This window comes from Hyperolius riggenbachi, chromosome 11 (assembly GCF_040937935.1).
Source record: "Hyperolius riggenbachi isolate aHypRig1 chromosome 11, aHypRig1.pri, whole genome shotgun sequence".
Classification (NCBI taxonomy): Eukaryota; Metazoa; Chordata; class Amphibia; order Anura; family Hyperoliidae; genus Hyperolius; species Hyperolius riggenbachi.
This window is the reverse complement of record NC_090656.1, coordinates 35122166-35136988: the sequence shown is the minus strand read 5'-3', so window position 1 is coordinate 35136988 and position 14823 is coordinate 35122166. Positions and strand designations below refer to the sequence as shown.

At 45.5% G+C, this 14823-nt stretch overlaps 1 protein-coding gene across 6 annotated transcripts in view; it reads left to right on the top strand.

Moving 5' to 3' along the window:
- Positions 1 to 14823, top strand: part of CDH13 (cadherin 13) — a 1882652-nt gene that overhangs the window by 1149747 nt on the left and 718082 nt on the right. The gene's annotated exons all lie outside the window — the stretch shown is intronic.

The window sequence follows — 14823 nt, the reverse complement described above, 5'->3', positions numbered from 1 at the left end:
CCAAAAAGTTCAATTTTGGTCTCATCTGACCAGAGCACCTTCTTCCACATGTTTGCTGTGTCCCCCACATGACTTGTGGCAAACTGCAAATGGGACTGTCACAGGGCCCCTAGTGGTCGGAACGCAAATAGCCTTCCAATCGGTTTCAGCACACAGACCATGCAAACTGTGGTTGCAATCAGTGCACCGAAATTGACGGAGTTTGGGCACCAGCCTGACTAGAAGGGAGCCTGTGAGGTTACGGTAATTACAACTTACACACTATTTCAGGGAATATCTGCCACCACCACTGGTATGGCCCAGTGGTCCCTACCGATTGACTGACTGATCCTGCAAATAAAACGGTTAAAACACGCTGTATTCTGTCTAGATATCAATAATAGTAGCGACTCCTCAGAGACCTGAGTTCAGTTTCTTTGTATGGCTGTAGAGCAGGTGTAGCGGAACAGTAAACGACTTTGGTAAAGGCTTTATTTACGTGCAATATAAATAATTAATATATACAGAAAATTATTAAAATTAACAAATATTTAGACATTAGATAATGCAGTATGAAAAGAAAAGGATAAAATACTTAGGTTCATGGAAGATGTCCTTTTGTGGGAAAACTTGTTAAGTTCAGTTTCAGCAAAATTCTTTTGTTGAAGATCAGAGCAAAGTCCAAACAAGATGGCCGCTAGCCATGTGTCCTCTGGCTGGCAGCAGACAGGCTCTCATACAGATGGAATTTGGAGGACTGAGGGAGGAGTCCCTCGCAGACACTTTTGAACAATGTACATCTTTGGGTGGAGTCTCAAGTACAGCCCAGAGGTTGGACAAGGGCGGTTAGCTCCCTGGGTGGGTTTCCCATGCCCACCAAATATGACATTTGTCATATCTCGGCTTACGCTTTCCGCACACACATGACCAGCACAGATTCATATACCTCAGAATATGCCAGTTCATATGATACCAAACATGCTTAGGGTAGAGGATTCAGTTCCTGAGAAGTTTAATAACTGGGTTGTCTGGGCCCCAGGCCCCTCTCGTCTGGTATCAAGAGATTGAGCATGACCCAACGGATCCAAAGATACTGCTCTCATAGCTACCTTATTTACGGTATTCTGTAAATAGGCAAAAAATTATAAATACCTGCATCTGCCCTTGCGGTGCCCGTCAGTCTGTGGGAAGCAGGTTTGGAATAGCCTCCTGCTGTGAGTAGCTTCCTTGCTCTCCCTGTATGAAAAGGGCTCACCAAATGGTGGGCAATTGAGATCTGCCTGAGGTAATTAAGAATAAACATTCTCCCTGGACACAGGCCTGGCCCAAGCTAATTAACAAATCAAAAGACATCCTGTACCTAAGTACTGCTAGCTCTCTGCTGAGAAAAGAGGGAGCCCAGATTGACTGCAGATGCTCCTACACAACCAGTCTAGATTTTATCGATCTTAACCGCATCGATGCAGAGACTCGATTGCGATCGCATGTTCTGCACGGGCGGTTCAAGGACGCGGCTACGCAACCGTCCGTCACAGGGACTTCTTATGCTTTTCTGTTAACAATGGCTTTCTTCTTGCCACTCTTCCATAAAGGCAAACTTTGTGCAGTGCACGACTAATAGTTGTCCTATGGACAGATTCCCCCACCTGAGCTGTAGATCTCTGCAGCTCGTCCAGAGTCACCATGGGCCTCTTGACTGCATTTCTGATCAGCACTTTCCTTGTTCGGCCTGTGAGTTTAGGTGGACGTCCTTGTCTTGGTAGGTTTACAGTTGTGCCATATTCCTTCCATTTCTGAATGATCGCTTGAACAGTGCTCCGTGGGATGTTCAAGGCTTTGGAAATCTTTTTGTAGCCTAAGCCTGCTTTAAATTTCTCAATAACTTGATCCCTGACCTGTCTGGTGTGTTCTTTGGACTTCATGGTGTTGTTGCTCCCAATATTCTCTAATGGCGTGCATTATCAGCCAGCGGCTCGATGCCGGCGCATCCCCGCTCGTCTGTGCGTGCGCACGGATCGATTGCCGCTCGTCCCCGCCGGTGCTTCCTTATCACCGCTCGATTCCCTGCCATTGTCCGCCGACGGTAATCGAGCGGGCGCGGGTCGAGCGGCATGATCGGGCCAGCTGAATATTATCAGCTGGCCGATACATGGTACAGAAATGTACCGTGTATCCCAAGCATTAGACAACCTCTGAGGCCGTCACAGAGCAGCTGTATTTGTACTGACATTAGATTACACACAGGTGCACTCTATTTAGTCATTAGCACTCATTAGGCAATGTGTATGGGCAACTGACTGCACTCAGACCAAAGGGGCCAGAATAATTATGCACACCCCACTTTGCAGTTATTGACTGTAAAAAATGTTTGGAATAATGTATGATTTCCGTTCCACTTCTCATGTGTACACCACTTTGTATTGGTCTTTCAAATGGAATTCCAATAAAATTGATTCATGTTTGTGGCAGTAATGTGACAAAATGTGGAAAACTTCAAGGGGGCCGAATACTTTTGCAAGCCACTGTAGTTATTTGTTACCAGTAACTCCATACAGAGTAAATATCTGATATGTGGAGGCTCCAGCACGCCTGGAACACCAGAGCTTAACTCCTGTATCATACATGGAGGGTCAGCCTTTCATGTTCGCTCCCAGCAGGTCCATCATCTTTACCGTTAAGCTGCAAATCACAGCAGTGCCTCCTCTAATCAATGTTCTCTGCCTCTGGCCAAGAAATGTAACTGATTTGTTAAAGCAGCGTCTGTCAAGCGGCGTGGCCTATCTATTATTTATTTATGGAATTCTGAACTTTGAATTTTTGTACTCCGTAGTATTCTCTCTGTGGTACGTAGAGCAAATGGCACTAATCTTGTATGAACTGTGGGAGGGTTGCCGGGGAAGAGACACTATCCATTATCAGGGTCGGTTCACGCTACAGTGGGGCCCCTGGGCAAAATTAGCCTCGGCACCCCTGACTGAATCCCCCTTTCCCTAAAGCGGCATTAGTGGACCTTCAGTTAAAGCTAAATTTCTTCAACGAGCCCCCAAGCTGGTGTACACGGAGTCAGGTGAGATGCTGCTCTGCTGAAGACTCTGCTAGGGCCCCAGGGAAAATGGTTAAGTTGGGGGGGTTGACCTGGGGGGCCATCAGCCAGCTCAGGACCTTGGGTCAATTGCCCATATGATAGCATTGGCCCTGTCAGTCTCTGAACACAGAGAAATGTGGGAAGAGAGGCAGCTGCAACCCCAATGCCAGTCCCAAGTGTCCTCTTCATCCTGCACAAGCTAGAGCTACAGAGCTGGTTTCTGAATGTGTAGAAGCTTCTCACAAACATCAGGGCCCTCCATCCCACACATTGCAAACAACGTTGTAAACATCAGGGCCCTACATTCCACAAGGGAACTCTGGCTTGAAAGGAGCCATCCTCTGCTCTCCACTTGCACAGCCCCCATCATGCTTTGCAGTGTAACAGCAGCAAGCCTAACACCACTGTACGAAATTCAGCTACCATTAGTTACAGGTGTCAGAGCGCTGGAGGATTGGACCAAGTAACTTCAGAAATTATTATTTAACCATAAACATAACAGCGCTGATGATCAGTCAATGTTCACATCTTTATTCTGCTTGGAATTGGAATGTAACAGATGATTAAAGTGGACCTCCAGACTGAAAATCATCTACTCAGCAGCACTGAAAAGGCTTGGTGTTTAACAGTTTCTCAGCATCAGAACTTTGTTTTTCTTACCAAAGCCTCATTTTTAGCTGCACAGAAGAAAACTGCCCGGGCATTTTCCCCTGATGCTGTGCAAAGCATGATGGGATTTCTGATGTTGTTGTTCTCGTTCTGCTGTTTTGGTGCAATTTTTTTTTTTTTTTTTTACATGTTACATTTGAGATTTGAAGCCTAGCGCACCTGGGAGGGGTAATCAGGACACAGGACAGTTGGAACTGTGTCTCATGCTCCCTGTCACCTCCTTTCAATCAAAAACATGGCTGCCCCCATGAAAAAGATGGCTGCCCCCATGAAAAAGATGGCTGCCCCCATGAAATCACAAACATTTGCCTGTTCTTCTAAAACAGGATGGGTAAGAGATTATATTAATCTATTTTAATTAACATAACTAATGTAACTTAATGACAGTATGTTTGTTTAGTGTTTTTGCATATAGCTTCGTATCTTCTGCTCTCGTCTTGCTATTGTTATGCTGTATCTTTTTTTTGTATTCTACATCCGAAATCAGCACCTCCGCCTCGTCCTGCGGGAGTCAGCTCATATATCTGACGTATAGACACAGATGCATCGGACTGCGATCAAAGCTTCGCCTTTTTCATCTGTTGAATTATTGATAACCTTTCATGTACGCGTGATTTGTGATTTAATCAATAGCGTGTTTTATACTCTCCAGTAATTATTGAATTATTGTGATTGCGACTTGTACGGATCATGTACCTGTCAGGGAGCTCTCCTATCCGGCGTTCTGCTCGGCATGCAGATCGGCTGCGTCGTGTCATTCTATGTAAAAGCCATAATATTTATGGCTGTTCCGGGGCTCCATCTTCAGCCTATTCACAGGACGGTTTTGTTTTTGGTGTGTAAATAGAATTTATGATTTTTTTTATGTCTTTTGCTTTATTTGTACTGTTTATTTTTTGTTTATTTTTTAACGTCTAGGACCAAAAATCATTTTCTTTTTATGCAATTAGTAATGCATAAATTTTACAGATTAATGAGACAGACATTAGACTAATATTAGCCCAAAACAGTTCTTGCTTGTTTGGGGTATGGTCTTTCAGTAACGTATGAAATGCCAGGCTCAGCAGAGCTGCATGTACTGTCCTATCACAGAGACAGCAGCAGAGCTGCATGTAGTGTCCTATCACAGAGAGAGCAGCAGAGCTGCATGTACTGTCCTATCACAGAGAGAGTAGCAGAGCTGCATGTACTGTTCTATCACAGAGAGAGCAGCAGAGCTGCATGTAGTGTCCTATCACAGAGAGAGCATCAGAGCTGCATGTACTGTCCTATCACAGAGAGAGCAGCAGAGCTGCATGTATTGTCCTATCATAGAGACAGCAGCAGAGCTGCATGTAGTGTCCTATCACAGAGAGAGCAGCAGGGCTGCATGTACTGTCCTATCACAGAGACAGCAGCAGAGCTGCATGTAGTGTCCTATCACAGAGAGAGCAGCAGAGCTGCATGTACTGTCCTATCCCAGACAGAGCAGCAGAGCTGCATGTACTGTCCTATCACAGAGAGAGCAGCAGAGCTGCATGTAGTGTCCTATCACAGAGAGAGCAGCAGAGCTGCATGTACTGTCCTATCACAGAGAGAGCAGCAGAGCTGCATGTACTGTCCTATCATAGAGACAGCAGCAGAGCTGCATGTACTGTCCTATCACAGAGAGAGCAGCAGAGCTGCATGTACTGTCCTATCATAGAGAAAGCGGCAGAGCTGCATGTAGTGTCCTATCATAGAGACAGCAGCAGAGCTGTATGCACTGTCCTATCACAGAGACAGCAGCAGAGCTGCATGTACTGTCCTATCATAGAGACAGCAGCAGAGCTTCATGTACTGTCCTATCATAGAGACAGCAGTAGAGCTGCATGTAGTGTCCTATCACAGAGAGAGCAGCAGAGCTGCATGTACTGTCCTATCATAGAGAAAGCGGCAGAGCTGCATGTAGTGTCCTATCATAGAGACAGCAGCAGAGCTGTATGCACTGTCCTATCATAGAGACAGCAGCAGAGCTGCATGTACTGTCCTATCATAGAGACAGCAGCAGAGCTGCATGTAGTGTCCTATCAGAGAGAGAGCAGCAGAGCTGCATGTAGTGTCCTATCATAGAGACAGCAGCAGAGCTGTATGCACTGTCCTATCATAGAGACAGCAGCAGAGCTGCATGTACTGTCCTATCATATAGACAGCAGCAGAGCTGCATGTACTGTCCTATCATAGAGACAGCAGTAGAGCTGCATATACTGTCCTATCACAGAGAGAGCAGCAGAGCTGCATGTACTGTCCTATCATAGAGAAAGCGGCAGAGCTGCATGTACTGTCCTATCATAGAGACAGCAGCAGAGCTGCATGTAGTGTCCTATCATAGAGACAACATTAGAGCAGCATGTAGTGTCCTATCACAGAGAGATCAGCAGAGCTGCATGTACTGTCCTATCATAGAGACAGCAGCAGAGCTGTATGTAGTGTCCTATCACAGAGAGAGCAGCAGAGCTGCATGTAGCGTCCTATCACAGAGAGAGCACCAGAGCTGCATGTACTGTCCTATCATAGAGACAGCAGCAGAGCAGCATGCACTGTCCTATCACAGAGAGAGCAGCAGAGCTGCATGTAGTGTCCTATCACAGAGAGAGCAGCAGAGCTGTATGCACTGTCCTATCACAGAGAGAGCAGCAGAGCTGTATGCACTGTCCAATCACAGAGAGAGCAGCAGAGCTGTATGCACTGTCCTATCACAGAGAGAGCAGCAGAGCTGCATGTAGTGTCCTATCATAGAGACAGCAGCAGAGCTGTATGCATTGTCCTATCATAGAGACAGCAGCAGAGCTGCATGTACTGTACCATCATAGAGACAGCAGCAGAGCTGCATGTACTGTCCTATCATAGAGACAGCAGTAGAGCTGCATGTACTGTCCTATCATAGAGACAGCAGTAGAGCTGCATGTACTGTCCTATCATAGAGACAGCAGTAGAGCTGCATGTACTGTCCTATCATAGAGACAGCAGTAGAGCTGCATGTACTGTCCTATCATAGAGACAGCAGTAGAGCTGCATGTACTGTCCTATCATAGAGAAAAACATATTAGAATTCCCACATAATATGTACTTTGTGAAATTATTATTATTACTAGGCACCTTAGCCCATTTAATAACGGACTAGGGCCGTCACTGCTGCCACCTATCAGCATGCATTTGCGCATGCGCCCCCTCTGCCCGGCCCCCTGCCTGTCCTGCTCCCGTCCAACGGCTGTCCCTGCGGCACATGCTCAGTGGCACGCAGAGACACACACACGGACATGGGATGCAGAGACACAGGGGTTTTATTAGGTAGGATAGTTATGACACATTTATCTAGCACTGCCATTTTTATCAGAAAACACTGAACAAATCACATCACTAAAGGTCCGAATGCAAAAAAGCCGAAACTCGGCTGAGGTAGCTGATGAGGACCGCCTTTACCAAGAATTCAGCATGTGTATGGCAGGCCCTGATGCCCATACACATGCTGACCCCCCCCCCCCCCCCCCCCCCTGACCACTCGGCCAGTGATCCTGGAAGATCACTTTAGCCAAGAAACAGGTGATAGCATTGTTCCTCCCCACTTACCCCGCCCTCTGCATGACATCACTCCCATGATGCTACCTCAAATGCTTCAAATGCCCTCCCCCCCCCTGTCCTGGCAGATCACTTTAGTCAAGAAACAGGTGATAGCATTGTTCCTCCCCACTTACCCCGCCCTCTGCATGACATCACTCCCATGATGCTACCTCAAATGCCTCAAATGTCCCCCCCCCCCTGTCCTGGCAGATCACTTTAGTCAAGAAACAGGTGATAGCATTGTTCCTCCCCACTTACCCCGCCCTCTGCATGACATCACTCCCATGATGCTTCCTCAAATCCCCCAGCCCCCCCCCCCTGTCCTGGCAGATCACTTTAGTCAAGAAACAGGTGATAGCATTATTGATCCTCCCCACTTACTCCGCCCTCTGTGTGACATCACTCCCATGATGCTCCCTCTATCCAAGAAACAGGTGATAGCATTGTTCTCCCATTGTTCTTCCTCACTCCCATGCCGCTCCCTCACTCCGCATTTAACAAAACACATCTGCACAGCCTCAGACCTGCTATGTTTCCTGAGGGATCGGGTCCCTGTTCCTTGTCAGGTGACATGGATTGTGAGTGTGTATGGGCCAGTCTACAGTCCCCACCTCCATAGCTCCCAACTGTCCCTCTTTGGGAACCCAGTCCCTCTGTCCCTCTTTCAGGACTCCTGTTCAGATCTATATAAATATATGTATTTTATCAACTAAAAAATGTGGTTAAACTTTTTTCTCATTCTTTAAATTAACTTATTTATTATTTTCAAATGTTAATATGAAGGGAAATGAAGCAGGATAGAAGGAGCAGTGTGGTTTGAATTATAAAACAACATATTTTTCCTATATCTATGGTATGCATGGATAGGGGTGTGTTTAGGGGTGTGGCTTAAGTGTCCCTCTTTCTTATGTCAAAAAGTTGGGAGGTATGCTCACCTCTATACAGGAACAATATGAACAGGAGGCCAGTTAAAGGGACTCCGAGTACCTCTCATGGGCATGCCTTTAAAACAGACGACTTCCAACAAAGTCATGCTATGATCCCTCTGGAGGAGCCTTTTGCAATGGCCATGCGTGTCACTTCCTCTTCCTGCTTCATTCAGTGATGCACTTCTCTAACAGAGAAGGCAGAGTGACCCGGAAGTTATAACAAAGCCAAGATGGCAGCCGCAAATTGAAATAAAACGGAAACTAATTGGTGTAGAATGGCGATTCAGGCATCAAATGAAAGAGGAGAGCACAAGCTACAGAAAGGTACTCATCTTTAAGTCTTTGCAGTACTGGTCGGAGTCTTAAAAGCATGTCCATAAGAGGTGCTCAGAGTCCCTTTACGTTTTTGAGTTGTAAGATTTATTATATTTCTCATTATTTTTGGTCATCCCTGATCTGACCTGGTCCGGATTCCTCAGGTCCAGTACTATGGCGGTGAGATGCGGACGTGAGATTTGCAAAAAAGAATTGGGCATCACACAACTTCTGCGATAAATAAATAGCTCATCGGTACCACTAAAGCTATTAGGAAAGGACACAATACAGGCTCACACTGAGGAAATGGACCTTCCTACAGTACATTTTGTTCTGCGCCTCTAATAATGTATGTACTCATGTGGTGCCGGTGGCTCGGGTACTGGAACCTCCTTTTGCAAGGCATTGGTTCATGTTTTGAGTTTTTCTTGGTTTCCTTGCCAGGTTGGCATTTGTACCCCATCGTTCATCTAACCTTTTGATAAACCACCCTGCGTCCATTTGAAAAGGGCGCCTGGTGTAACCCATATATGCCAAATTCGGCTACAAAAGGCGCCTGGTGTAGCCCATATATGCCAGCTTCAGCTACAAAGGGCGCCTGGTGTAGCCTATGTGCCAAATTTAACTACAAAGGGTGCCTGGTGTAGCCCATATATGCCAAATTCTGCTACAAAGAGCTCCTGGTGTTGCCGAAAAAGCTTGTTTTAGTTTATAAAAAGGATGCTGTTATAGGCAAAATTTGATGGGCTATAAAAGGGCTCTAGATATAGCTGAGAAAAGTGATTACTATGACCTAATTTCTCCCTACTCTCACACAGAACCCTCCCCTAACCCTAACCCCCCCTAGTGGTGCCTAACCCTAAGACCCCCCTTCCCCACTTGTGATGCCTAATCCCAACCCCCGAATCAAAAATCTTGGCTATAAAAGGGTGCCCTTTTTTAGCATAATCAAAAACCTTGTAGCCAAAAACCTTGTAGCTGAATACAAAATATAAGCTACAAAGGGGCGTCCTACTGTAGCCGAAAACATTGTAGCCGAAAAAAATATGGGCTACAAAGGGGAGCCCTTTTGTTGCAGAAAACCTTTAGCCGAATAAAAAAACATGGGCTACCAAGGGGCACCCGCTTGTAGTCTATATCAAAACTCTGGTGCCCTTTTCACCCCCTTGTAGCTGATATTTGCAGAAATAACATTGATGTCTATGGAGGCGCCCTTTTCGTACAGGCAGCTCAGGCACCCTTTTCAACTGATCCCAGCACCCCTTCCTGACATCTAATCATAATCTCTCCCATTTCTGTTCGGAAAACGGAAATCCGATTTACTGCAACTCGGTAAATTTTAGCCTAATCACAGAAAGCGGAAGCATTGGACCAATCAAAGAATGCAGAATTTTTCCGTGAAAATCGTATTTCCACGGTAATTTTAGACCAATCGCAAGATTCTGTTTCTCCGTTTTCTGATTTTTTTTTTTTGTCCTTTTTGCATTTTCCGATGCAAAATATGACAACTACAATACTCCTCGGAAATCGGGAAATAAAAAAAAAATAAAAATAAAAAATTGTAAAAATGGAAATCAGAAAACGGTAGATCGGTTTTATATTCTAAATTGTTTTTATGCACAGACCGCCAGGAAAATCACTGTTGCCATGCGCACGTTGCTGCGAGTCACCAAGTTTGAAATCTGTTGCAATGTGCTGAATGCAGATCACAATGGATTCAGTGAGAACATAGCCAAAGTGCAAAGTACATATTCTAGACCACAGGTGTCAAACACAAGGCCCGCCGGCCGAATGCGGCTCTCCTTGCCATTTTATGTGGCCCTCGAGGGCTTTATATGTGCATCATTGTAAGCAGTAAAAGAATGACAACACACTGGGTAACAGTAAAAAAGGGCGCAGGAGGCTAGTGGACAAATCGGGCGCCGCCATTCACTCCCATAATAAATATCGTTTAATGGGCGCCCGATAGGAAAAAAGGGCGCCGGAGAAAAATAACGTTTTAAAAGCGGCGCCCGGAGACTTAATGTTTTATTACTGCTTCTCATGATTACACATTATTTAATGATTTATACATTTTTTAATATTATTTTTAAACGAAAAACAGTACAATATTTTTTTCAAACATTATTTTTAAACAAAAAACAGTACAATTTTTTTTTTTTACATTATTTTTAAACGAAAAAACCGCACAATATGTTTTTGAAACGTTATTAATGCTTATCACAGGGGGGTCTTAGGTTTAGGCACCAACAGGGGGGTCTTAGGTTTAGGCACCAACAGGGGGGTCTTAGGTTTAGGCACCAACAGGGGGGTCTTAGGTTTAGGCACCAACAGGGGGGTCTTAGGTTTAGGCACCAACAGGGGGTCTTAGGTTTAGGCACCAACAGGGGTGTCTTAGGTGTAGGCACCAACCCCGGGGTCTTAGGTTTAGGCACTAACAGGGGGGTCTAGGGGTTAGGGGTAGGTACAGGGAGGGTTACTTAGTAATTTTTTTTTTAAACGTTATTATACGTTTCACTATTTAAACGAAAGATTAACGTTTTTACAATTGCCGATTTAATGCACATTATTTAATGATTTATAACTTTATAAAACATTAATTTTAAACGAAATACAGTACAATACATTTTTAAACGTTACCCATGCTTATCGTTTAAAACCCCGCGCCCTTTTTTCCCAGCGCCCCTTTTTAACGTACGCAACACACTGCCTTCCCCTCCAGAGGAGCACACCGGTGACAGTGATTCTAACTAAAGCATTGTCTGTTTCAGCAGGGGTGCAGCAACAGCCCAAAGGACACGTCAGCAAAATTGCCAATCCCATTGTGCAGCTGATAACCAGGGGCGTAACAATAGACCGTGTTAGGGATGCAGCCACAAGGGGCCCTGAGGGGGGAGAAGTTTCTTTTCCCTTTCATGAGAGACTGAGGGCACAGAGAGAAAAAAACATTCTGCTCTCTGCACAATTGTTCTAATGACTGCATCTGCTCAGCCACTAATAAGGAATCATTCACAGTTTTGTAGACAAAGATGTGTAGACAGTCCATATTCAGTGTGCAGCAGGTGTACTATGTGTACTATGTGTACTTGTGTACTATGCCCTGCCCCCCTCCTCTCCAGCCCTTTCCCAAGAGTACTGCAACGATGCTGGAGAAGTCTGCAGAGCCAGTCCTGCTCCATCAGAGATGGACAGAGTGAGTGTAATAAGCTGAGGCTGAGAGCACACTCCTCTATCTGTTTTCTGTATATGTTTTCTGCACACCATGCGTGTCTGTATGTGTGAACATGCACATTTATCACAGGAGCAAATAGAGAAAATGCCTGCAGTGCTTCACTACTGTCTGTTTTTATCTGCATGGGGAAAACACATTACAGTGTGCACTAGCTAATTGAATAACATTGATTCTCAGTTTACCCGTGCAGAAAGCGAGGGGGGGAGGAGGAGTAGGGGGTCCCATCCAAAGTTTTGCAAGGGGGCCCAGTGATGGGGGAAGTGAAGGCTAGTGTCTTGCCTTGAGCCACATTTCATCTTGATGCTTTTCTGTTGAAGCAACACTGGGGCAGGTAAATATTAAACTGCTCCGCTGTGCCACTCTGCAAAAGGGGAGGAGCTGCCCCCTACGGTCGCTATAGTTACGCCACTTAGTTTGAGACAGTTCAAGTAGTGTTAAATCTTTAAAATTAGATTTTGGCCCCTTGCGTGATTGAGTTTGACACCTCTGTTCCAGACAGAGAATCAAAAAAACGGGTCCACAAATCGTGAGAGAGAAGCCGTGGTTCAAAGACAAGAGACAACATCAGGGAAGTAAATAGAACTACTGACATCTGTATAATGAGTTTCAATTAAGCGAGACCGTTGCCTGGAGGAAATGAACAATCTGCACATATAAATATCTGCCTATTTCCTTTACCTCGTTTGAACTCTGGTGTCAAAACAGCTTAAAGAGGAAAAACCCTTGTTCACTACAGACAACTTGTTTTGCTTTACAAGTTGTGCAAATACTTAATGCTCCAGTAAAAGTTTTCCAATGAGAGCGAAAACAACAAATTACGGTGCTTGCGTATTATACCTTCTGAAGAGTTTGGCTGTTCCCTTTTTAAGTTCTGTTTGCTCCACTACTAACCCTTTTTGAAAAGCTGAAAGTCTTGGCTTTCCATTACACCAGATCCCGTGTCAGTATAATGCTCCGTTGCCAAGTTAAAGGGTTTTGAAGGAGGGGTGTCCCCTGCATCTTGGCTGCACAAAGCGTGATTGCAGAAGTACTGGACAAACCCGACATTGAATATCAGTGATGTAAACAAATCTAGAGGTGGCTTTATTCGCAATAAAATATATACTCACAAAATAAAAAGTCACAATACGCCTTTCAGCGGTAAAGCCCACCGCTACACACTCGATCAGTAGGACGACAACGTGCTGTGGCCAGCAGCGCGATCTCCGGTGGACAGGGAAGCCGTCTCGCTGTGGGAGTGGGCGTTGCTGACGGTCAGCGTGTGTATGACGTCATCTCAGCGATGTCGCTGGTCTCTAGTGAATGGATAGGCTGCATGCTCAGTGATGTCACTGGTCTCTAGTGAATGGATAGGCTGCATTCTCAGTGATGTCACTGGTCTCTAGTGAACGGATAGGCTGCATTCTCAGTGATGTCACTGGTCTCTAGTGAATGGATAGGCTACAGTCTCAGTGATGTCACTGGTCTCTAGTGAATGGATAGGCTGCATTCTCAGTGATGTCACTCGTCTCTAGTGAATGGATAGGCTGCATTCTCAGTAATGTCACTGGTCTCTAGTGAGTGGATATGCTGCATTCTCAGTAATGTCGCTAGTCTCTAGTAAATGGATAGGCTGCACTTTCAGTGATGTCACTGGTCTCTAGTGAATCGATAGGCTGCATTCTCAGTGATGTCACTGGTCTCTAGTGAATGGCTAGGCTGCATTCTCAGTAATGTCGCTAGTCTCTAGTAAATGAATAGGCTGCATTCTCAGTGATGTCACTGGTCTCTAGTGAATGGATAGGCTGCATTCTCAGTGATGTCACTCGTCTCTAGTGAATAAATAGGCTGCATGCTCAGTGATGTCGCTGGTCTCTAGTGAATGGATAGGCTGCATTCTCAGTGATGTCACTGGTCTCTAGTAAATGGATAGGCTGCACTCTCAGTGACGTCGCTGCTCTCTAGTGAATGGACAGACTGCATTCTCAGTGATGTCACTGTTCTCTAGTGAATGGATAGGCTGCATTCTCAGTGACGTCGCTGCTCTCTAGTGAATGGACAGACTGCATTCTCAGTGATGTCACTGGTCTCTAGTGAATGGACAGACTGCATTCTCAGTGATGTCACTGGTTTCTAATGATGTAATGATAATGTACCCGCGTTATCATATATTTACATGACTTCTGGCCTGACGCAGGTCACCGCAGAAGCCGGGAGTAACATAGGTATTCATAGCTCCCAACTGTCCCTCTTTTGGAGGGACAGTCCCTCTTTGGGAGCCCTGTCCCCCTTTCCTCCTCATTTGTCCCTCTTTCAAGAGTTTGTCCCTCTTTCTATGTAAATATATATATTTCTCTACTAAACAATGTGTTTGACTTTAAACTTTATTCCCATCCTTTAAATTGATATATTACTAATTTTAAAATGTTAATACGAAGGAAAATGATCCAGGATAGAAAGGACCAGTGTGGGTAGAATTTAAAACAACATAATATTCTTATTAAATCTTTATGGTATGCGTGACTAGGGGCAGAGCCAGGACAAGGTCCTCCAGCACCCAAGGCTGAGACACCAAAGTGCGCCCCTCCATCCCTCCCACCCCAGCCGTCACACACTGGTTGCTATTAGACTAAGAGGCGCCCCAGGGCCCCCAACCTCCCTAATACCTTAATCTCTAGTTATCTGGCTTGCAGTCACTGCTATGTATCCCCTTTTCTTATTTCTCTCTGCTTCAAACACAATTAGGAATGACAGCTGAATGAATTGTGCGCCCCCTCCTACACTGCGCCCTGAGGCTGGAGCCTCTCCAGCCTATGCCTCGGCCCTGCCCTGACTAGGGGTGTGATGGGGCGTGATTGGGGTTGTGGCAGGGGCGTGGCTTAAGTGTCCCTTTTTCTCATCTCAAAAAGTAGGGAGGTATGGGTATTGAAGCGTGTTACATAGGGCATTTCCGGCGCAGCATACTGCAACATGTGAACGTCCCCATAGATTACCATTAGGCGACGCCTCAGTGTGAAAGGGCCCTTAGCGTTTCTGTGAATGGATTGCTGAGGGGG